Source organism: Lynx canadensis, chromosome C2 (assembly GCF_007474595.2).
Source record: "Lynx canadensis isolate LIC74 chromosome C2, mLynCan4.pri.v2, whole genome shotgun sequence".
Taxonomy (NCBI): Eukaryota; Metazoa; Chordata; class Mammalia; order Carnivora; family Felidae; genus Lynx; species Lynx canadensis.
Window position 1 is genome coordinate 102,494,576 of NC_044311.2, and position 26,740 is coordinate 102,521,315.

Genomic DNA, 26,740 nt, shown 5'->3' on the forward strand with positions numbered 1-26,740 from the left:
TAATTGTCACCTTAGTGGCTTCTGCTCCAATGGATGTTCATACACTGTGTTTATATATTTACACTTCTAGTATCATGGCCCTGTTCCCATAGAATACATACCCTGCATGGCAAAAGCTTATCTCCCTACACCAAACAACCCTCTGCCTGGATGTTTTACTACATCAATCAAAGTGTTCAGTTATTTCGATGCCTGCTGAGCAAAGGTAAATTTCCTCAAACACCATTAGAATGAGGTATAGAAGAGAAAATCTAGTCCTACATATTACAGACTGTTTGTCTATGGCAATGAATTCCTAACTCTAGGTGGGTCTATCAAAGAAGAAAGAAGAGAGCTCTTAGTATTATCCAGTTATTAAAGTACTCCTGTAAATATGTGTAACTGTTAAAGGGGAGCCTCACTTTACAAAATAGAAAAGCAAACAGTCTCTATTTTATCAATCAGGTAAGTTCTAACAGTTTGGTCTAGCAAATATTTCTCTTGAGGTGCCAGAAGAAGACTATGTTCCATATACTAACTAAACTAAACTTGTCTGGGGCTCTATCTTAATAATAGAGATGAGTCCATTCATCCCCATCCCCTGCCATACCACTTCTGTGCTGACACCAAGAGCTCTGGTGTAGTGGACCCTGTGGGTGTTCTGCTCATCTCCCTCCAGTCCCCTTCACAGTCCCTGTGTGCCCCACCCAGGACTGCTATGCCCCTTTGCATCTAGAACCATGCCTGGGACTCTCTTTGGGGAATCATACATTGCTAGTTTATACTACTACTATTAGACTTAAAATATTTAAGTGCAATTTTAAATGTTACTTATTAAAAAAATATATATATATATATTTTAAATTTAAGTGCTAGATATACATTTAACCTTCTAATCCAGAGACTATCCACACTGGTGCCAGAAAAGAGGCTCCCCTACCCTCAGAATAATAGTGACAAGAGCTCCATCAGTGATTTGAACTATCATATGTTTCTACAATATGGCCTTTTGGATCAATGCTACAGATTCCTCAGTAGTACTTGGATCTGAAACCGTAGAAAATCTATACATAAAAACATATATACAAATATTTAACACCTCATGTAACTCTAATGTCCACACCAGTGACCATTTTATAGAAGGAACTCAATACATGTGAGACAAATTAAAGAATAAGTGACCAAATGAGTACACAAATAAAATAATGAATTTAACGGCTTCTGTTGAGTATCTTCCATGTGTCAAGAACTGGACAAGGTTCTAGGGATACCATGATCAACAAAAACATTCATAAACCCCATCCTCATGGAGTTTACATTCTAGTGAGGCAGAAATACAGATTCCTCACACATGTGCATGCACACACACACACACACAAACATACAAACATGGAGAACCAACCGAGTTCTAGAAGGGGATAATGGTTTATATAGACAAGGAAGATCCAATATGGAATCCACCAGCAAAGACAAGAGTGAGCAAAGCTTCTGCCTATTTTGGAGCTTGCCCTAGTGGTTCCTGGAGCTATGGACACCAATTCATATACACGTATCATTGATAGCTCAAGGATGGGCAGTATTCCCACAAGTGTATATCAAAACAGATGGCTTTACAAAGAAATTCTATTTTCAATAAAGTCTTCAAAGTCATTGTATAGTGAATATTCACACAAAGTAAAGAATCTTCTCTAATTAATTTTGATAATTATCTTTATGGTTTACTTAGAATAAGATGAATCTGCAATGTGATTAAATAATAATGTAGCAAACTGTTAGAACCAAGAATGGCAGGAAAGCTCATAATGAGCTTCAGCAAACGTTGGGAGAATTTGGCTCCCTCCCCAAGAGGCATTTCCTCCTCACTCTTTTGAAAGTATGAGAGCTTCTGCACACTGTGGAATAACATGCTAGTATTAGCCTGAATATGTTATTTTATAGAATTATGATAATTTTTCTGAAAGAATAAAAATGGTTTAATTCTATTAACTATTTGCTTACTTTAGTAAAAACAGCATTTAGTATGATGCTATGGGAAATTACTTCAACTCCCCTGCAGCTGCACTGGCAAAGCCTATCAACAATTTTACTCATTCTTAGAGAATTTCCTAAATTCAATAGAGTCAGGATTGCTAAAGTAAAGACACCGTGAGTACCATACACAGTAACAGCTCTACTGCTGCAGAAGAAGTGGCTTTGGCAACTCTGTTAAAAACTTACTGAAAAAAAAATTACGAAGATAGAAAATAGCAAATACCACATGCTAAGGAATGAGCTTTACATCTGAAAGCTGTATATTGTTGCTGCAATAATTTCTTACATTTTAGACAAAGGTTGTTCAGATGTCTTGATCCTAAAGCATGAAAACACTGCCATCAACCTGCTGTCAGTCTTCATGGAGATCTGGGTAACAGCTTATTTTCAACATGTCAAAGATAGGTATTACTCATATCTCTTAAAAAAAGGAGAAGGTACGAGAAAATCTTTAGCCAGCTTTGACATCTTGATTACAGACTGGCTTGTATGGTCCTCTAGTGTCTCTATCACTCACTGAGTCTTCAAACATGAAGACACTATATGTGACAGGCAGTGTGGCATGGTATAGAGAGCACAAGCATCAGATTCAGAAAACTCTGGTTTAAGTTCTGGCTTGGCCACAAAGAAGGTATGCAACATTGAGCACTTAACATTTTGAATATGACCTTCCTCACCTATGAAAGGGAGTAAGAATACATACGTTACACATGGTTAAGAGGGCTAAATGTTATTACGCACGTAAAATTCCTTGCATGGCTGCATGGAAGGTGTTTAATAAATGTTCAAATAAATACATGGTTGCCTTCATCTCACTAAGGAATGAAGAATGGAGATGTGTACAATTGCGGTGACTCCTTGGGGTACAACACTTACCAAGTTCTTCCAGCTTCCCTCCTCTTACTTACTTCCAAGTTAGAGAATATTTGGGATCCTCCCCATCTCTGTGGGGATCTGTTTTAACATCAATCCAGCTGTCCAGCTGTTCATAGCCTTTCACATGTGCCATCTACTCTTCCCTTTAGAATCCCATGTACCTCCAGATTAATCTCCATAAAGTTCTATTACATTCTTAATTATTCTACACCCCTAGTGACTACCAAATGTCCACAGAAAATATTAAAATACCAAGCTAGGACACTGAAGACCCTCCATTCTCAATGTGCATGTTTTCATGGAATAAAAATAGAAAATCTATCATTAAAATGACTATAAAAATCTAATACCAATTACAAACCACAGTGCAATATGTTATGCTGAAATATATTGAGAATCAGTTATACAAACATATAGCTAGTCAGTACCAGATGTCTTTGAATCCTGCTCTGTTAAAACTGCTAGAATGTCTCTAAAATATTATGAGCATTTTGTTCTTATATAGCAAGTAGAGAGGTTATGCTGGGCTGCACAGCAAGGTGGTCTGAAGAATTTAGTGACTTGTAGAGTCTCAGGTAGGTGGAAAAATACCAATAATAATACCAACTATTCAGTAATGCCTATCTCTGCCTAATTTCCCTAGAAAGACTAACTGAAAAATTCATTGCCAACATCTTACTGAGAAGAGCAATTCCAGAGAATCAGGGATAAAAGAAAAAGGTATAAATGAGGGAAAGAACATATAAGGGAGTACATTATTGAAATGCCCATTGCTTTGTAGCAAGGTCTGTTGATTATTTTGTCTCCCTAGATGGCTTTAAAGAGATGTGAAGGACTAACATGTTTCTAAACAGTCCAGTGAAAAAGGAAAAGGAAGTAATTTATTTGCTGGCTCCTTTTTATCCTGGTTCATGCCCCCTAAATAGTCAATGTTCACACCATGAAGAATTAATTCCCTACATCTTGGTGGGTGGTAGGTAACAACTGAAAGGTTTGTTAAGGATGCCATAGGATCCAAGCCCCTCAACTCGGTGCTTTGAGGCCAGAATTGGTGAGAGAAGCCAGATCCCTGTTTGAGGTGATGGAGGCAGACTCACTGAGGCCTCATGGAAATGGTAACTAAAATAATGGAATTTTACTAAAACAGGTGGCTAAATGAAATCCATGGTGATGGGCCATAGGATCTCCTCTGTGTCTGTTCAGAATTCATTGGACTTTTTTGTGATAATGTTCATGAATGACAAAGTGGGAGAAACCACGGGAAAAGTCTTCAGACCACTCAGCAGATTCTTGCCTATAAAAGGAAAGAAGGAAGAAAACAGGCTTAGGTCAGGTGAGCCTCAGGCTGTAATGCAGGTCCATAAAGCCCAAGCCAATCTGATAGGATTCACTGTAGAAAAGACTACTCAGTAGAGGAGTTCATAGACAAACGGCCAGATCCTAATACCCCTACCATGTTCAGTGATGTGCTAAGAGCCACTTGGGAAAAATGCCTGAATGCCATGAAAGATCTCAAAAGTTCTATAGTTGGATGCATGTCTTACAGCCAAAGAATAAATTCCTTTTTGAAGAGAGAAACAAGCACTGCATCTTGATGACCCCACACCCACAGAGACATTGTTTCAAGAGCCCTGGACTGAGCAAATTGAGAGTCTGATGAGACTGATTCTCTAATTGTAAAATTCAATCCATAGTTTTCTTGTTTCAACTTTATTTTTTAATGTGTATTTATTTTTGAGAGAGAGACAGACAGATTGCAGACAGACAGAGAATGAGAGGGGGAGGGACAGAGAGGGAGATCAGAATCCAAGGCAGGTTCCAGGCTCCAAGCTGTCAGTATAGACTCCATTGCAGGGCCCAAAACCACGAACTGTGAGATCATGACCTGAGCCAAAGTTGGATGCTTAACTGATTGAACCACCGAGACGCCCCATCTTGTTTTAACTTTCTGATTTGGGAACTGTTGACCAATCCTTCCTAGTGAACCCTGTCTGGTATCCAGTAAGTATAGTACTTCATAGCAGTAAATGTGGCAGGGAAAAAATGGCCAAAGTCACTTAGAGGCAATATCAAAACAATATTCAGAGGTATTCACAGATGTCTATAACTAAAGAACCAAAAGTTTCTCATTCTCTTTGGACCAGATCAGTAACACACAGCAGGTGACAGGAAAGTGTTCCAAGATGACCAATGGTGATGATTACAGCAAAAACTGATTGATGGAAAAAGGAAAAAAAAAAACAACATCCATTTGTACAGCCAGTCTGTACAGTAACTGAGAAGGACCAAAGAAGACAGCAAATACTTAGGATATACAACAGGAAGGGAGAAAATACAAGTAGGACAAATGCAAGAGATGTAAGTGCATGCAAAGGAATGAATCTTTATATATAAATAATGAATGTTTGTGCTGAGTAGCAAGAAAAAAACCTTCCTGATCTAGAAGAATCTTATAAAATTCTATTTAAAAGTGGACTAGAAAGAAGCCCAGGTTACAGCAAACAATTTTGTACCATCCCATAGGGGAGTCAACTTATTGGATTTTTCCCATTTCTTGTTTATCTCCTTGTATGTCTATACCACAACTTTCCAGAGACTTTATTAGTGCTCTTGGCAACTCTAGGCTCAAATGGATAACTAATGATTTCCCTGTGGAAGGATCAAATGTCCTTGGAGAATAGGCTGAACTGGAATTTTTTAGGCAACTACCACATTATCTCCTAACATGGCAGCTGGTCTGTTGGAAAGAAGTACAGGAAGGCCCCAACCAAAGAAAAAGCTGTGTTCTAAAAGCTGCTGAGTGAAAACCCATAATTCAGTTCCCCGTGGAAAGACTTAAAAATAATTAACCATCATTAGAAAAGTACTACCTGGATCGAGCTTGTTTAACCCCTTCTGTACCAAAAATGCAGTGGTAATAATTTAACTAAGTCTAACTTCCTATTCACTTGTACCATTCCTCAGTACTTGCTTCGAAACAGCACACCTGTATCTTTTGGATAAATTCCTAGTAGCACTATTGCTGGGTCGTAGGGTAATTCTATTTTTAATTTTTTGAGGAATTTCCACACTGTTTTCCAGAGTGGCTGCAGCGGTTTGTATTACCACCAGCAGTGCAAGAGGGTTCCCCTTTCTCCACATCCTCGCCATCTGTTGTTTCCTAAGTTGTTCATTTTAGCCTGACAGGTGTGAGGTGGTATTTCATTGTGGTTTTGATTTGTATTTCTCTGATCATGAGTGATGTTGAGCATCTTTTAAAAGACTCTTAGGACAAGAAGATTAGCTTTCTAAGTGCACAAGGCATCAAGGATCATAGTCAACTTACCAAGGTCTTTGGTTTTAGGGGAAGGTTATAGCTGTCCCAATGGTGAATCTCACTAAGCTTCAATATGATGAAAGATCATATTCCAAGGACACCCTTCCTTTTCAGATAATTGCTAAAAGTAAAAATAATATGGCAGCTTAATAATGTAGTCTAGATCACAACACCATATAGTACATAGAAAAGAGAAAAAAAAACAAGAGTTCTCAAAACATACAGACCTAGGATGGATTTCCAGTTTACTTATTTCATAGTTTCATGGGCTTGGAAAACTCATTTAGCCTCAATGAATTTTTCTAACTTTATAAGAAAATGTGAGATAACATCCACATACGTTTGTTGGTAAGCATAAATAACCTTATCATATACTGCCTGACACAAAAATAGGTGCTCAAAAGGAGTAGCTGTTATTATTATTTATTCCCCTCCAGACAAGTTGGCTTACAACACTTGTCTTGCCTTGAAGAGTCGTTTCTATACTGAGTTGACTTTTTTGGCCCAGTAGCCCAGAACCTACAGCTGCCAGTGGCCAAAGGGACAGACAGCTCCTCCATTTCAGGGTAACGGAACCCATGGAGTAGAAGGGACAATAGTCCCCGTCTTATGTTTGCTCAAGCTTTAGCACCACACCCCCCCCCACACACACACACATACACAAATACATATCTTTATATGCAACTATTCTGCTGCTTCCTCCTTTTCATCCATCACTGTTTCTAACCCAACACTGGTGTGGCCAATTCCAAGACCAACTCTATTCTCAGGGGATCTTTTTATTTGAGGCACCGCTGTGCATTACAAGAGGGGAAGCATTTTAGTACTTGATTACATGCTGCTTTCAACAGAGTCATTTTGTGTAAGCTACAATTAAACATTTACAATTCAATTAAGAGCAGTAAAAGGGACATGGTTTTAAAACATAATTGTGATGTTGGCTTTGCAGAGTGTTTCTTTATATCTAAATATTTGTAATCATGCAGTGTTGATATCTGTGTAGAAGTTACCTCTAGAAGAAGAAAATACTCTATAATTTAATAAGAAGACATTTTGAAGTTTTTGCTATTGCCAAGTTATAAACAATATTTAAAAGATTTTACTATAAGGATTTAGAGTTGTTCATACTTTGAATTGCGATAATTTTGATTTCTATGTGTAAATGGTAACAATCAACATCATATTTTCCTAAAAGGACTTTCACCTTCTGACTATAAACTAATGAAATCTGTATAGCAACAGCTTAGTCACTTTGTGGTTAATTAACTATCTCTCAATATAACAATCTAAAACTCTGCCCTTAAAGTGCAAGATTTAATAGTTTTCACAAATTTTTCTAAATCCATCTGCCAACGAAGTTTCCATACTTCTGATTATGTTCCTCACTTCCACATCTGGCTCTTCAGTGTACTAGACAAGAGATTCTCAAATATTTTCAAGATGGGAAAGAAAGCCAGCATGGTAAGACATAAAGACAACAACAGGGTTAACAGTCAAAAGACATGGGTTCTATTTCCTACTTGCTACATGTTGAATGTTGATGTTCCCCCTAAATTCCATATGTTGGGTATCTCTAATGCCCAATGTGATGATGTGAGGAAGTGGGGCCTTTGGGAAGTTATTAAGTCATGAGGGCAGAGTCCTCATGAATGGGCTTAGTGTATTTATAAAAGAGGCCCTAGAGAGATCCCTTCCTTCTTCAACCATGTGAAAATACAAGAAGACTGTGACCCAGAAGAGACTCTTACCCAACCATGCTGGCACCCTGATCTTGGACTTCCAGCCTCCAGAACTGTGAGAAATGAATTTCTGTTGTCTAGTCTGTGATATTTTGTTATAGCAGTCCAAGTGGACTAAGACACTAGTCTTGAATTTACCAGCTTTTGACCTTAAACTAGACACTTCACCTTTCTGAGCCACTTTTTCTTTATTTAAACTTTAGAATACGGCCATGGTAAACTATGAGATCTATACGAGTTATAAATTGCTGTGACCCAGATTTCCTGACACATTATGTTGAGGTAAAGAATTGTTCCACCCACTGCCTTGTCTTTTTGTCTTGGTTTGCTTGCCATATAGTGGGAACAGATTTATTTGTAAATGACATTTTGTAAATGTATATTGTAAGGGTACAAATATAGATTTCACTTTTGATAATAGGTATAAATCAGAAACAAGTGTTGAATTCTAGTATTACAGAACCAGTTCCCTAGCTAATACCCATAGGCCAAGGTAATTTAATTTAATAATCATAAAAGAAGATAGACTTTTTGTTAAATATATAAATAAATGTAATATGAAATGAATTATATTAATATATGTAATACAAATAATAATATTGAAGGTAGAACAATTCAGAAGTTTCCCTTACTCAACCTCAGGTATTAATTAGGTTAAATATTTTCTTTTTTGTTTGTTTCTTTGTTTGCTTTGTTTTATTTAATTTAATTTAATTTTATTTTTTAATTTACATCGAAATTAGTTAGCATATAGTGCAACAATGATTTCAGGAGCAGATTCCTTAATTCTCCTTACCCATTTAGCCCATCCCCCTCCCCACCACCCCTCCAGTAACCCTGTTTGTTCTCCGTATTTAAAAGTCTCTTCTGGGGGCGCCTGGGTGGCGCAGTCGTTAAGCGTCCGACTTCAGCCAGGTCACGATCTCGCGGTCCGTGAGTTCGAGCCCCGCGTCAGGCTCTGGGCTGATGGCTCAGAGCCTGGAGCCTGTTTCCGATTCTGTGTCTCCCTCTCTCTCTGACCCTCCCCCGTTCATGCTCTGTCTCTCTCTGTCCCAAAAATAAATAAACGTTGAAAAAAAAAATTTAAAAGTCTCTTCTGTTTTGTCCCCCTCCCTGTTTTGATATTATTTTTGTTTACCTTCCCTTATGTTCATCTGTTCTGTGTCTTAAAGTCCTCATATGAGTGAAGTCATGTTTGTCCTTCTCTAATTTTTCTTAGCATAATACCCTCTAGTTCCATCCACATAGTTGCAAATGGCAAGATTTCATTCTTTTTTGACTGCCAAGTAATACTCCATTGTATTCATATACCACATCTCCTTTATCCATTCATCCATCAGTGGACCTTTGGACTCTTTCCATACTTTGGCTATTGTTGATAGTGCTGCTATAAACATGGGGGTGCATGTGTCCCTTCGAAACAGCACACCTGTATCCCTTGGATAAATGCCTAGTAGTGCAATTGCTGGGTCGTAGGGTAGTTCTATTTTTAGTTTTTTGAGGAACCTCCATACTGTTTTCCAGAGTGGCTGCACCAGCTTGCATTCCCACCAACAATGCAAAAAAGATCCTCTTTCTCTACAGCCTCACCAACATCTGTTGTTGCCTGAGTTGTTAATGTTAGCCATTCTGACAGGTATAAGGTGGTATCTCGTTGTGGTTTTGATTTGTATTTCCCTGATGAGTGATGTTGAGCATTTTTTCATGTGTTGGTTTTCCATCTGGATGTCTTCTTTGGAGAAATGTCTATTCATGTCTTTTGCCCATTTATTCACTGGTTTAATTGTTTTTTGGGTGCTGAGTTTGGTAAGTTCTTTATACATTTTGGATACTAACCCTTTATCTGATGTGTCATTTGCAAATATCTTCTCCCATTCTGTCAGTTGCCTTGGGTTAAATATTTTCTTTTAAGAGCTTGCAAGACTCATCAACTAGGACACAAACTGGAATTCTACTGTGAAGTATGTTCATCTTCAAAATTACATTAATATTTGAAAGTATTTTTGAAATTTATCTGGCATTATTGCTTTCCGATTATTAAATGGACCATACCATATGACATTGCGGACTAGAATGTGCTAACTAGCATTAGGCATGTGTCTGAGACCATCTCAAAACACATTTGGTCAACATCCACCCATCATATTTTAAGATGGCTGTAGCTCACTGCATAAATGAAAAAATAACTATTCTAAGTATTTTTCAACATGGGTGGTAGCCGTTGATGCTGTTATCATAGCAGTAATCAACATGAGCATCTTTACATGGGTGAAAATGAACTTATACTCAGATGTTATAGAAAAAAAAATTTAATGGCAATAAGGGGTTATGTTCATAAATCCTTGTTCTGGTTTTGGTTTTGTTTTGGGTTTGGGTTTAGGTTTGGGTTTGGGTTTTGGTTTGGGTTTTGGTTTCAGAAAAGCCATATCCTAATTCCTAACCTGGTATTAAGACCCTCCAAAAATACACCTCACACTTTTTCAATTTCATTTCCAAATATTAATCTCCATTCTGTCCCTCCTTATCTCTCTATTGGCTTTTTCTTTCTCCACACTTTTTTTCATGGTGTCTTCACTTCCTTTCTCTTAACCAAATTCTATCCATTATTTAATACCCAGTTTAAATTGTTCCTCTTCTATAAAATGGTACTAAAATATTTTAGCCCAATATTCACCCTCTTCTATTCCATCTGACATTATGACTCTATCTTACTACTTTTAGAATTAATTATTCACTACCTTATGAGAGATCTATTAATATTAAAGCTAGCTTCTTAGAGTTTTATTGTTTTCCTTTGCCCGTAATTACTGGAACTTTTCTGAGTGACTCTTTGTGTATATGTGTGTATGTGTTTTGACAGGAAATTCAAACAAAACATAAATAAGGGAAGGAAAGAGGTAAAATGAAACTTTTTCATTATTTAATTGTCTATATTTATTTCTTTTTTATTTTTTGTAATGTATCATTGCTCATGTTTTATTCCCCCACTTTGAATGAGAAAAATATATCTTTTTGTGTTTTTTTGAAGTTCCTGGTAACACATAACACAGCAATTCATCCCTATTGGGCAATCAACACTTTTGTTTAACTTAGCAGATACACAAAAACCAAACTACGATTAACACATACAAGCCTAGTGTTAGAGTTGATATTGGGGGAAAAGTGAAAAACAAAAATAATAACAACAATGAAAATGTACATTGCTTTAGTCTGTCATATTTCTCTTGCCTTAAACACACGTTCAAAGACCTAGGAAAACCTCTTCTTTAGATAGTCAAATAAATACCAACCAAGTAGACTATGCAAGCACATTTCCAGAAAGAAAAAAAGAAAAAAAAACAGTTTTAACAGAAAAAGTAACTGACAAACATCAAAATGAGGAGTAGCCAAAAAGCCCACAATGCTCCCATGTCTTTAAATGTCTCACAAGTATCTCCTTGGGTCAGTCCCCAAGGAAGCTGCTTGAGTCTGTCTCCAAGATCTGTTGTACCTCCTTCAGAGAGGCAGCCCTTGGTGTTCAGCTCACATCTTTGCTGATGCCACCCTTGCCTGTACTCTCTCTATCCAAAAATAATCTTTGGATATTCCTGTGTAAGAATACTGATGGAAGAAGATGAACATTCCTGATCAGTGCTTACAGTTCCCCTTCAGATCCCCTATCTCAGACTGCAGATCTTCCATCTTAATGTGTGTCCTGTTTGGAGAGTTATTGCCTCTGCATTAAAATTTTCATTCACAATGAGGTCGTTCTGTTACTTCCTTGCATTGCCTTGTAGTTCAAATTATGCCTGAGCTGCAATAATAACCTAAAACTCTCTGTCCTGGGGTCCTTCCATTCTCTAAGCATTAGGCATTGGTTTCTTAAACTACTGCTAAATCCTGTCCCCCACATTCACAAACACGCTGAAGGGGATGGGGCTGGGGGCCGGCGACTGCATCTCCAGTAACTTTCATTAAGCTCCATATGGGAGCAATCCAATGAGCCTAAGTGAGGTGAGGCACTTTCTTCAGCAACTCCTAGACTGACAATTTTGGACTGTCCCACGACAGCATGGAAGTGCACACACAACATGGGCATCCAAGGGACCAATAAGACAGAAAGCGGTGTTAATTCAGAGTGGCCACAGAAAATATGGCTGGATAGAGAATCCAAATCAGAGATAGGGAGGAAGAGAAAGGATCACTGCTGGCAAGACAGCACCAGGACAGTCTGATGAGGTTTATTAAAAAAAAAAAAAAAACATATACATATATATATATATATATATATATATATATATATATATATATATATTATTGGGGCACCTGGGTGGCTCAGTCAGTTGAGCGTCCGACTTTGGCTCAGGTTATGATTTCATGGTTCGTGAGTTCAAGCCCCATATTGGGCTCTGTGCTGACAGCTCAGAGCCTGGAGCCTGCTTTGGATTCTGTGTCTCCCTCTCTCTCTGTCCCTCCCCCACTCACGCTCTGTCTCTCTCAAAAATAAACATTAAAAAATGTTTTTAAAAAACCTTATCAATCATAAAGGTACAGTACTTAAAAGATAAATGCTCACTATTCATATGATGAACTTACAAACAGTAACTATTTGTATGGCACTTTTTTTTTTTTTAAATAGAGTGTGAATGTGTGCAAGCAGGGAAGGGGCAGAGGGAGCAAGAGAGAGAGAATCTTAAGCAGGCTCCACACTCAGTGGGGAGCCCAACACAGGGCTTGATCTCACAACTGTGAGATCATGACCTGAGCCAAAATCAAGAGTTGGACATTTAACCAACTGAGCCACCCATGTGCCCCTGTATGGCATTTTATAATATGCACTCATGGATTTCTCACAACTTATGAAGTCAACTGTATTATCATTGCCATGTAACATGAGAAAAGATGGGAGTGCAGTGGGAATGAGTGGCCTGGGCAAGGTCTCACAGAATGCAAGGGGAAAGGGAGGTTACTAATCTATTCTTTCTTCTTGTTCTTTGTAGTGTCAGCTGGACTCCTGCCTCATTCCCAAGAATTTTGGCCCAGTTCTGACATCTAAGCTTCAACCCTTATCCTAGGATCAAGTCCCTACCTTAACGTCTGTGTAGACTCCAGCCTCTAGGATGTCCCCCCAGGGACTGGAGCCTGATCCCTGGATTGCAACCTTAGTGGCTGAGCCTCCTACCCTAGGCAGACCTCCCTGATTCACTCTTTCTACAACTTCCTGGAAGCCACCCCAACTCCCCTGGACATGTTGGTATTCACAGGCCACCCATCTCCTCCCCTCTTGATCCTTTACACCACCCAGTACTGTTTACCTCATCTAACATGTTGTCTCAGAACCTGTGAAGTAGTGTGGAATGTTTTTTTCTTGTTTTTGTATAAGAACAAAGAGTCCCAAGTACTTGCAATGACATGCATCTCTCTGTCTGCCCCAAATGAGAACTGTATGTTCTGTTACCCAGTCTTCTGATGGTAGCTGAGCCATGCCCTGTCTCATCTGGAAATATCGCAATGGTGACATTAAAGCTTTCCTCTTAAAATTCCAGTTCCGAGGCAAGGTCCACTCCGAGCCACTTCAAAGCAATAAAAAAGTGAATCATCGGAGACTTTTTCAATGGCAAAGGTGTTCACCCCATAGTGCAATCCCTTATGATTTTGAACAATTCTTTTCATAACATTATTTCTCTCTGAGTAAATTTAGAATTTGCCTGATAATAATGTGGTAGGTGCTGGAGGATCCTACAAATATCACAGAACAACCTTTAATAAGACATAAAAATTCTCAATATGTGTTGATACTGGTTTCCCCTAAGAACAGATATTTCACAAGAAAAAGGGCAAAGCCGCCAGCTAATCTTTAGATTAGAAGTAGGTACTAGGAGTGTTCCAGCAACTGCACAAAAAGATATCAAAGCTAGCACTTTGTCTTTTGATGAAGTATTGCCCTTTTCCCCAAGTAATATCTAATTATTAATGCTCTGCCCGAGAATAGTAACATCCGTGCCCATGTGCTCATTGTCAGGGGCCTGGAGTACAGAGCAGACACTGGCAAATAATTATAAGAGCTTCTCTATCTCATGAATAAGGAAAAGGTTATTAGCAGGGATATTGTTATTAGGGTGCCATTTCCAGGTGTGCTAAATAAATGTAGCTCTCAACCCAACAGCCACCTCTTCTAATAAATTGATGTGAGCACACTGAGCAAATGGTGTGGTTAAAAAAGAGATGGGACATCTGAAAACTAAAATCTGAACCTAATTAATTCTATTGCTTACATTGTTATTGGTATGTACTTGCTTTAAAAATATCTCTATGCCTCAGTCTCCTCACCTGCAGAGTAGGTCCATCAGTACTGCTCAATTTCTTTTTATGAGGATCAAAGGAGTAAAAGTGTACATAACGCATCGAACAATATAAAGCGTTATGCAAACATAAGTGGTTACTCTTCTTACTGACACTCTGAGATAGGGTCTACAAAAAAAGCACAGCTAGATAGGGAATTGCTAGCAGTGAGCAGTATAACTATACTCTTCCCAGAAGTCTCAGGGGTAGCACAGGGGTGACACATAATGATTCAGATAACTTCCTGTCCAAAGACACCTCAATCACAACTGGGATCTCTGGGTAGTAGAGATGTGTCACATTTAAAAAATATATATTTAAGCCCCATAAACAATGTCTATCAGAATTAAAGAGCTTGGAGTTTCTTTGTTTTTTTTTTTTTAAGATTTTATTAAGTAATCTCTACACCCAAGGTGGGACTCAAACTTACAACCCCAAAATCAGGAGTTCCATGCTCCACCAACTGTCAGCCAGGCGCCCCTGAAATTTGTTTTTTTTTTTTTTTTTCAACGTTTATTTATTTTTGGGACAGAGAGAGACAGAGCATGAACGGGGGAGGGACAGAGAGAGAGGGAGACACAGAATCGGAAACAGGCTCCAGGCTCTGAGTCATCAGCCCAGAGCCCGACGCGGGGCTCGAACTCACGGACTGCGAGATCGTGACCTGGCTGAAGTCGGACGCTTAACCGACTGCGCCACCCAGGCGCCCCTCCTGAAATTTGTTTTAATAAAATATAAATATGAATGAAATTCATGTATTTCTTTTACCTCTTACCAAATAAATGTACCTGAATGGCTAGAGGCAGAAATATTTTTTTCTGTCATAAAGACAGAAGTTTTTACCTTTTTTAACTTCTTACTTTCCTGTTTATTTCATTTGAACCAATAAACACAATAAGCATCTAGACTGAGTAATACATTTGAAGGGAAACCATACATGTAATGCATAGATGTCTATCCAAAGACATTCAAATGATCTAATGAAGCAAAGTCAGCTTGTTAGTTCCTCTCGGTCATCACAGACACCTCTATACAGTCACTTATAGTGGCACCTTTTAACCTCAAAGTTATGAACACTTCCAGATATTGTATCAACTGAAGATTGCAGTCTGCCTGTAAGAAAATAATCAGTGAGGATTCAGTCACTTAATGGGCACCTGTTCTATGCCAGGCAGAGTGCCAATCCTTGAGAAGAGAGAAATGAACAATATAGTCAGGTTTCCTGATTGCACATATCTCCTAACAGATCAATTCATAAGGTTCATCCTCCATCAGCGCCACCATTGTGTGTGCAGTAAGAGATGGAGACAAGCGTGTGGCACGTGGAGGCTGCTTCCAGCATCTTGGCTTTGGTGATTCCAACTATGGCCCCTGCTTCCATCTCTTCTCCAGTTCCTAAAGCTTCCCTTCCAAGATGGTCTGCTTTCTGTGTCTGGAAGATCATGTCTCCAGAGATCTATTTTCCTTTTTTTTCTCATGTAAAAATATCCATGAGTACAAGTGCAAGAGAAAAAGGAACAGGGGAAGGGCTTTCCTGCCTGCTGGGAAAGATGCAGAGGAAATCAGATTTTTTTTCATTTTTTCCATTCATTAAAACAAGAGTTATTGACCATCTAAGGCATTTCCAGACTTACGGAAATGCTAGAGACACAAAGATGGCAAATCTTTCTGCTGGCAAATCTTTCCACTTTCTGCCAGAAAGCAAGTCTCAGTTCAGTGGCAGGATGCAGATCTATAAATTAATAAGTATACTACCTCTGGACAAACAGTACAGTTAACGTGTACGAGGATCATGGGATCATGGAGGAGAATTTTATGGAATGAAGGGATAAGCCTTACTAGACTTTGCAGGGAAGATGGAAAACAGAAAGCCAACAGGGAGGAGACAGGAGTTCCAGGACAAAAAACATGCGCAAAGAAAGGGACACAGTCGTGAAAGTCAATGGCACAACCAGGGCCTCCAAATACTCAACATGGCTGTGTGGGACGGAGAGGCCAGAAAGAGGCTGGGAAGGTGAGTGGAGCCATTACTTGAAAGATTTGAACAGTAGAAAAATATGGGGTTTGGATTGTATTATCTGAGGAAAATAATTTAAAGCAAAGAAGTGACTAGTTCAAACCTTAGTTTGGGTACGATTCTTCTGAAGATTGTGTGGACAATGTTTGGACTGTAAAATAGAAACAGATTTGGTTAAGGATTTATTACATGAATAGAAACAATGACAGAGGTGAGAAAATAAAAAGAATAAATGTACTTTCAAGGCATTTCAGAGATAAAATCAACAGTTCCTCAAGGCAAAGTGAATATGGGGAGTGAGAGGGAGGCAGAAATCTATAACTCACAGATTTCTCTCTAGGACAACTGATTAAGTTGCAACACCATTAACTGAGATAGGAAGAAAAGCATTTCCGGGAAAGGAAGTGGTAAAGAAAAAATAATATGAATTTGGTTAAAAGTTCATCGACTTTGAAGTACCTAAGACCATCTACCTGCCATTTAAGAGCAGTTGGAATTATAGGTCTGGGGATCTGGAGAATACCAGCTAAAAATATTAACTGTAGCCATCATTCACATAAATATTTCATGATGGAAGCCAGGGGAGTGAATTAAATCATCTAGGAAAATATAAGACAGCAAGAAAAAAAATTTCCAGGGAACCCCAAATGAGCAGCAAGGTGAATGAGGAGTAGGGGGAACTTATTCCATAGTCATAGCCAAGACCAGTGGGGTCATGAGGATATGAGTATTCCATGTCACAAGACCATTCTCCAAGAAGCCAAAAATCCTCCCAAGGAAAAAGGTAAACTGAACAAAAAGCAGGCTGCAGGATGTTATGTTTTCTTTCTTTCTCTAATCGTTTCATCCAAAGAAATTTTAAATGCACATCTATTTTGTTTGTCTTTAAAATACTTATTCTTTGATTCCTTTGTCAAATAGAAACCGCATAGTTCCACGGTACTGATATAAGCCACCATCTAGTGGCCCAATCTGGTATCTGCATGCTTGTGCACTTGGGGGTGAAGGGAACATTTCTCCAGGTAGCTTCCTGGCAGTTGTAAGGATTATGTTCAGGGAAAAGTAGGTATCAGTCTGTAATGGAGAACATGAAGGAGCAGGTTTTCTCTATTTTTTTCTGAGTATGAATTATAGAAAATTATAAACAATTTACATATTTTTAGTGTTGTTCCTTTGAGCACTATAGGGAACTGTGGAATAAGCCACAGCTTCTGCAGGGTTATCAGGCTTTAGATGATATGGCAATACTTGATTAGACTGATGGAAACATGATCAGTAGCCATAACCAGTTTTTAAAATCCAAAATCTTGGGTGCCTGGGTGGCTCAGTCAGTTAGGTGTTTGACTCTTGATATCGGCTCAGGTTGCAGGTGACAGATTGAGCTCTTCAATGGGCTCCACGTTTCTTTCTCTCTGCCTTTCTCTCCTCTCTCTCTCTCTCAAAAATAAAATAAACTTTAAAAAAATAAAAATAAAAAAATAAAATCCAAAATCTTTATCACATCCTCCAAATCCTTACCGGATCTAGCCCCTGGCCCTCTCCCTCCAGCCTCATCACTTTCCACTTTGATCCTTGATCATTAAAATGCAGCCATGGTAGCCTCCTTGCTATTATTACTTGAAACTAAATTCATTCCTGCCTCAGGGCCTTTGCACTTACTGTTTCAGCTCTTCCACCAACTCTACCACCTTCTCTTTCTCATCTTAGGTCTCTGTTTAAATACTTCATTCTCAGAGAATGACAACTGTAACTCTAAAACTCTCTCTAAAACCCTCTTCCCCCAGTAATTTTATTCTTGGCACTTACCACTATCTGAATTGTATCATCTGACCTATTTGCTCAAAGATAAAATCTTCAAATCTACAATGCGAATTCCATGAGGAAAGGAATTTTATGTTTAATGTTTGCTAGCACCTAGAGGACTGCTATCACATAAAAGGTGTTCAACAGTTGAGAACTGAATGAATTAACCCAGAGGGTGCCTGGGCAGTGTTTGGGTAAAAGGTGTTGTCGGGCAGATTAAAATCTACATACAATCATATGATGGCAAGATTGAGGCCAAAGATTATGATCTATAAGCAAGAGGGCCCAGCATATTATGAATAAATCCTGCATAAAGTTTGATAACCAAATGGGACCATAGTAGAGACAGCAGAGACCATGAACTTGAGACTTAATCAACAGTCAGGAATCAGGGTTCAAATAATAGATTGAGGGTGGGGAGGGTTAGCCTAGAGACTCCAAGCTTCATAGATAACAGGTCTTCAACTCCCTAGAAGCAATTTCCTGATCACTCAAAGACCTGAATAATGTTAACAAGGACTTATGGAATACATACTTTTTAAATTCAATAATGTAGAAACATCCTCTGAGATGAGAGGTATGAAGGGCTACTTAAAAATGGGGAGTCCTCCACAGAACAGATGAACATAAGGGAAGGGAAGCAAAAATAATATAAAAACAGGGAGGGGACAAAACATAAGACACTCAAATATGGAGAATAAACAAAGGGTTACTGGAGGAGCTGGGGGGGGGGGATGGGCTAAATGGATAAGGGGCATTAAGGAATCTATGAATCTGAAATCTGAAATCATTGTTGCACTATATGCTAACTAATTTGGGTGTAAATAAAAAAAAAGTATCAAAAAAATGGAGAGTCCTCTGGGATACACTGCCATCATATCTGATTCCATATGTCTGTGGAACTCTGCAACTGTATTTTCAATACATCGGGTAAGTCTGATGTGGATACCCTGGAGATATATATTTTTAAAAATATACTTGCTCTTGTCGTTTACTATTCACAAAACGCTTTTACACATTATCTTCTGTGAGTCTCACCTATAACTCTGCTGAGAAAGAGGCAGAGCCAGTTTTTATTTTCACTTATTATATTTTTTTAAGTTTTTTTTTAATGTTTATTTATTTTTGAGAGAGTGAGAGAGACAAATAGAAACGATCCAAAGAGGGCTCTGCGCTGACAGCAAAGAGCCCAATGTGGGGCTCGAACTCAAAGAAAGATCATAACCTGAGCCAAAGTCAGATGCTTTAACCAACTGAGCCACCCAAGTGCCACTCACTTACTATATTTTAAAAGCTTTATTATAGAATACTTCAAATACATGTGGAAAATATCATAATGAACTTCCATGTACCTACCACCCAACTTCAACAGTTATCAACTTAGTCAATTCCTTGTTCCATACAAACATGTACAGTATATTAAGTTCTAATCAAATCTCAGAAATATATGAGATCAGTGTGGATCAGAGGAGAGATTATAATTTTTGTTTTATTCACAGGATCCTACCTCACAGAGATGATGATTTGTCTAAGATTATATACCTGGTCTTAGAACTAAGGCCAGAACTTAGTTACTTACAGTGTGACAGTGAGGGAGGGGATGCTAAGTATACTAACAGCTCTATCCTTCACTAAACTTTGAGGCGTATGACAATTCTTTCGTTTTCTTGTGTGTGTGCATGTGTTTTAAAAGATGGTAGGCAGCTATCTCTTCAGAATGACTTCTGCTCAGTCAAACCTAGGGGCCCCTGCAGGTCTTCGATTCTAGTGCAACTAAATGCTATCCCAACCAACACAAACCCCAGTGTGCTTGGAGACCTTATGTTATGAGCAAATGGCTGTGAAGATGCACCAGAGAAAAGCAGTTAGCCAAGGGCAAGTGAGCTGCAGCTGGCCTTACAACCAACTGCACTGTCAAGAAAACAAATGCAATTGAACCACGAGTTCCCATTTGATAGTGTGGCTGGCAAAACAGAGCTCCACCTTGGGCTATTGAGACAATGACAAATGAAATGTTGGTTGATCCCCCATTTATTTTATCTTTAAAGTGTTTGCCAATACTGGAACAGCCCTGGTTGTTTTGGACTGCCATGCCTCCAGCAGTACTGCAACTCCCTTCACGGTGCTAGGAGTCCCGTATGATCTCAGTTACACTGTTTCCTACCTTTCCCAGTAATGACCCAATTAGGAGACTGTCTAAAAGTGAGTAGGCAAAGATTCAGATTGGCTAAGTTGCAGGTATTACAGTGAATCCATCTGGAATATATGGCATGGGAGCTCTTAGTGTCCTCCTTAATAAGCACATGGTTAGATTCTGTCAGGGCATTTTTGTAGTTCTAGAATTCCCTTTTTGGTCAGGTCCTCTCAAATGTACAGACGTTTGTAGTGGCCAAAGCAAAGACATATGTGCTCCTTGGTGAAAGTCTTCCCATAAAACAGTCCACAAATGAACACTGTTATGCCAAGAAAAATGAAAGCACTTAGAAGAATATTTAGCACTTCTGATGCAAAGCATTTTGTAATTCTCCATTTGCCAAACCTCTCTTGAGAGGAGGTCAGTAATTTTCTCATTATCCTGCTAAGGAAAATAAGTCGGCTGTTCTTCCCAAAGTAACACATGGTCAATCAATATCTGGAATTAGAACACAACCGTTCTCCATCCAGGGATCATGCTCAGCCAACAAAACATTTGGGTGTAAGAGTATTGTAAGCTTTGGAGGCAACCAAAACGATGAAATCATTCCCTGATGACAGGATATGCATAATATGTGTAAAGTCAAGATAAGACAGGAATTCTCCACCACATTTTAAGCCAGACATTTGTTCATTTGAGCTATATAGGGTTCTTAATAATCACGAGTTGAAGGAAATGAAGTGTACTATGTAAAAGAGAGGGGAAAAGAGACTAGAAAATATTATGTCAGAAATTTCAAAGTAAAAATAGATTCTGAAATACATAAAATTAGTTTAGTCATTCTTTAACAGCTCTCTCCCTGTCTTAGAAAATAGAGGTTTCAGAATACCTCGTACAAAAACATCTTACTAAAATATGACAATAAATGTCATACCATAAATTTAGTCTCCAAAGAGAATATATCAAATAAATAAAAGCATGCTATTTTGTTGCTCTGATTCAGAATATCAAGATTGTCAAGATATTAAGTCAGAGATATGAAAAAGATTTCTATTCTTATTTGCCATTCAGGTTAAGAAAAATACATATATACCCCTACAACCATCACCACCACCACCACCACCACCACCACACACACACACACACACACACACACACTAAACAATAACTTTAGAATCATTCCTGACATCACCACACTGTTACCCTTGAATGAGTCTGTATCCTTTCTTTGCCTTGTGTGTTGTCAATCTAATGGATTTCTGCTGTAATTTCACCCATTAAAATCTTATCTTCTATGCAATTTTTAATATTTCATATGCATTTTTATTAGAAACTAACTGAATACTAAACAAAAAATTCAAAAAATAATATTCCAAAAACAATCATACTCTCTTCCTTTTAGCCTAAAAAAAAGTCAAGTCCTCCAAACCCAAATCATACACATTAAATATGCACAGCTTCTTGTACATAAAGTAATTTAAAAATATTTAAACATCATACATAGTTCAAAAATAAATTTAAAAAGTTTTAAAAATCACGTGGCCTCTCTTAGTTGCAGGGTGTGGTAGGACGAAGGTTTATTTCATCCTTCTTGTGTTATTCTAAAACAAACTCATATTGGGGCGCCTGGGTGGCGCAGTCGGTTAAGCGTCCGACTTCAGCCGGGTCACGATCTCGCGGTCCGGGAGTTCGAGCCCTGCGTCAGGCTCTGGGCTGATGGCTCGGAGCCTGGAGCCTGTTTCCGATTCTGTGTCTCCCTCTCTCTCTGCCCCTCCCCCGTTCATGCTCTGTCTCTCTCTGTCCCAAAAATAAATAAACGTTGAAAAAAAAAAATAAAAAAAAAAATAAAACAAACTCATATCACCTAATTCATCATTTTCAAAAGATTCATATTATTTTTAGAAATTACCAAGCTGATTTTGGTGGGGGGGATCTTTTCAGTTATTTGGGGTTGAGAGATAATCTGTGTCTTACTTAATATTTCTTGATGCATAATAACTGGCCCCAATTTAAACTGGTTATCTCAACAGTATCTAGGTCATCTCATGAGCAATTAACTTAGACCACTCCCTATCCAAAAAAAAAAAAAAATCTTGGTTAATGGTTTCCATCTTAGTAGCTGGGAGTCTCACATCCAGGAATGATCTGTGAGTAGCAAAAATAAGAGATGACTTTTTTTTTTTTTTTGCCTCTGAAAACTAAGCACTGTCTCCTTCGATATTTGCTCTCTGCTTGCTTAAAGAAGGTGGCTCCATGCATGCTAAACTAAGTGCCATTCTTCTAGATTCTAGAAGACTTAGTTGACATGATCAGGTATGCAAATAAATCCTGGCTCTGCAGCTGCTTTCCTCATTTTTACTAATCTCAATAGAGATTGACTCTGAGGCCTCAGCACCAAACAAGAGGCAATCCAAAGACTGCTGAGGAATTATTTCACAAGGCATATATTCTACAAATATAGGCTGATAATTGCATTCCCTTTGTAAATACACCCGCAAAGTGGCTAGATGTTGTCTGCCGATTTTCTTTTTTCTTTCAATATGGTCTGCGAAGTTGTTTGATGACAGGGAAATTGCTACGGGAGATTCTAAATCTGTCCCTAGGTATCAATGATGGGTTATAAACACATGAATCACAGGCCCTACTGCTTAAAAACATGTATGAAATAAACTGTCTATCTTCAGTTATCTCTGCTCTAAATTTACCTAGAGTGAAATCCTCACAACATGGAGAGATCGGGCAGTTCAGAATTTACCCTCCAAAGTGAATATACCAAATTAATAAGAGCTCACTTTGTTCCTTTATGCTGACCTAGAATAGCAAAATTTGTAAGACATGAAGTTAATACAAGGAAGTAAATGAAAAATCCTTCTCTTTTTATTTACCATTTTGTTTCAGAGCAACATACAGGAGTTAAGCAGTCTCTTTGGGGCTGAGCACTAAATAAACACGGTACTTTGTCGTATGCAGTGCCTGCCTAGGCCATGGGCCAAATCACGTTCTCTGAAAATAACTCCCATGAATACAGTGAGGTAGGCTCCTGGCAGCTCTGTTTTACCACATGACCCTGATGTCTCTCATTCCTGCCCATAGCTATCTGGGACAAAGGTGGACATCGATTCAAACTGCTCAGCTTCTCTCTCCTGAGATTCCTGATTTGGCCAATGAGGAAGCCACCCACAGTTCATGGAACTATAACATAGAAACATGTGAGCTGTGAGATGACCTATTTTGCCATGTGATGGACAAGGAGAGACCAGAGCACAAGTAAAGAGAGAAGCAGTCAAAACCCAGAGCTCTGCACTGATCCTGATGGCTTTCCTTTTCCTGCCTCCTGGCTTCTGAAGTCTGGCTTCATACCTGCCTTTAATTTTCATGCATTATCCCCGCTTTCTTATAATAACCCTCATTTTTTTTTCTTAATCTAGCTTCAGTTGGTTTCTGATACCCTTACCTATCACAAAGGAGGTCAATGTATATTAAAAAGAAAAAAGTCCTTAAATACATATAAACCACACGGAATTGAACTAGGCCACCTTCACTAAGCCACATCATTTGGGAATTGCAGATTCCTCCTTTATCTCCACCCACAATACTTTTTCACTTTCAGGCAATCCTTAGTTCCCATTTTATATTACAGGGAATAAATTAGGAAATTCGCATTAGATTCTCAGTACTTCACTGTGCATAGAAGAACAGAGTTGGCCTATCTTATTCTTCATGAGGGACGAAGTAAACACAAAGATTTCTATTAGCTGATGAACCTGCTTTGTGTTTATGCTTTCTCTCCCTGTTTTTATTATTTTTCTCAGTCCTTAAATGCTCACTAGAACTCCCACATTGCACATTGATTTGGAGAGAAAGCTTGTTATAGGATGCATTACTATTTTTTCTTAAGTCTAAACAAATAAATTGACCTTCACAATAGGAGATTTTAAAAACCTTTTCTTTCCTTTGGAACATATCTGCATATCTGTACCATGCTGGCACTCAGTAAATGTTAAAAATCTATCATAGATATTATACTACAGTAATGCTCATTAATAAAAATAAAATCTGAATCAAGAGAAGCAAAAGTGAGATGGCAGAGCTGACCCAAGGGCCCTGGTCCCCTCAGTATCTTGCTCTCCCGACACCTAGGCCAGTGCCTTCTTGTTACCCTCAGGGTGCTGCACTCAGTCTCCTGGAATATGTATTAACACTGCAGCTTCCAGAAAGGCTTCTTCCTGCCCCCTCTCCCATTAAATCTTGCAGTTTCTCAGTTCTAACTATTTTTATTGTTATGCCCCACTTAGCCCACCAATGATTTAAGGACACTTATGAAAGTGTATTTATAAAACATATTTTTAAATTAATTGTTAGATCCAAGAAAATACACTTAACTGCAAGAATTACACCTCTCCTGCAATTTCCCCATAGACCAAGGAGAAAGACAGCAACTTTTCTAAAATATCTCATCAGATCTTTAAAAGCAGCTACACAAACCTTCAAATGAAAGAGAACGAAAATGTCTCTTTTAAGCTCTGTGTTATTTTGGGCCTTTATTACTTGAAGCTTAACTTATCTCTCCCAATATCAGAGGCTGGTCTCTCACAAGATCCATCTTCTATTCCTCTGCAACACATTTATCCAAATCTGAGCCATCCAATCCGGTACAATGTCATGGAACCTCTACCATGGCAACCCAGGCTGGACACTCGTATAGTTCGGTGGATGTGGTCTTTCCAAGTCTGGTTCCTTCTGAGTACAATCTGATGCTCTGATGCTATATTCTTCTGATATCTAATAAATAAGGGTTAGAACACACACATATACAAACACATGGTCTTCCCCCAAAAAAGTCAGAATTCAATCTAAACTGAAATCAACAAATATTTATTGAATAGTTTTTATGTGGCAAGCACTGCCCAAACACACTTTATTCATCTTTTCCATTATTCTGTACACTCATCTTTTCAGATTGGTACTATTTTCTTATTGTCCTCCATAGATGACCTACATTCCCAGGGTCATCTCATTGTCCACAATGGCAACCAGAAACTTTGATAATACATTTATATCCTAACAGACAGGAGAAGCAACAAACAAGAGCGTACCCACTTCCTTATGAAGTGCATGTAAGATGCATGCACTACTGCTCACATCACATGGGTATACTCACAGCAAGGAAATCTGGGAAAGTGATCTTTATTATAGGCAGATATATATCTCGCTAACTACCAAAGATTCTACTACTGAGGAACAAGACGAAACAAAGAGCAGATAACTAGCAGTCTTTGCAATGGGAGTCATGTCTCAAAATTGATCCTGATGAGGAAATGATGCGGAAAAGCAACTAACACCTGAATGACTCAGAGGATGATGGAAATACTTCTCCCTTTACTGGTACATACATTAAGATGGCAAACCTGGACATGAGTAAGAGGAGCCTGATGCTTGGGTTACACACGCATAGAAGGTTAAGGCTTACAAGAAAGTTATAAGGGAAAAAAGCAGCCTAAAGTTTCCATCACTACTAAACTAGTCATACCTATGGTTCCCCTTTCTCATAAGGAAACAAAAACAGTTTATCTAAGTGAACCAAGTTGTTTCCTGTTGCTGAGGCTTGGGACATAAGAACAAATCTCCTGGTGGACCCTGATACAGGAGACACTGAGACATGTGACAACAAGTCCTTCCCAGTCTACACAATTTTCAGTGGAAGGAAATTATGTTAACTGTATTTAGCTAAGGTATAAATAAAAGGTAACCTATCTTAATGTATTATAATCTCCCCAAATATTTATATGTTGAGAGATAAATGTGGTATTACATCTAATAGGAAGATATTTTTCATATGTGATACAACAAAAGAGTTCCCTGGGTGCTCTTCAAATTATACCCTTTGTGATGCACATCAAGTCATTAAAGTCACTATAGATCCAGAATAAGAACTTCCTCCTCATATTCTTCCTGTCAACTGAAATGATACCCACCCTTAAAGATCCAGTTCAAGTTTCACCTCCCCCAAAGCCTTATTTGACTTCATTAGCTCTCATTTATCTTCCTCTTCTCTGAAATTCCCATTATACTTAACAGCCTGTGTCAGATAATTTAACAGTTAATTATATGTTGCCTGCTAATGTTTCATGTGTGCTAAGATCCTAGAGGACATAGGTGTCTTGTGTTTCTCTGCAAACCCCCATAGCCTCTAGAGTATTGAGTACTAATAAATATGTGTTGTATATTTTATTTGCCTTTTGTTTAGAGCCTAGAATAGTTACCAAAGTGATGTGTACCTAAACCTAGTTAGGGTAGGTTCACCTGCTGAGTATCATGGAAAGAGGGAGGTAGGATCGCCAGGAAGTGGAAAAAAAAAGTGTATGTATGTGCACATGTGTGCATTCACATGCACATTCCCTTCAATATGAATAATAAATAGCAAAAGACTCAGCTAAAGATTATTACTGGCATTGTGTGTGTATGTACACATTTAGAATATGCACAGTTTGAACAAGTGACCATTTATGTTTTATAATTTGGAA

The 26,740-nt window shown here is 38.4% G+C and overlaps 1 pseudogene; it reads left to right on the forward strand.

The window, feature by feature from the left end:
- The first annotated feature begins 16,170 nt into the window (after positions 1-16,170).
- LOC115522889 overlaps positions 16,171-26,740 on the forward strand; it is a 32,210-nt pseudogene continuing 21,640 nt past the window's right edge.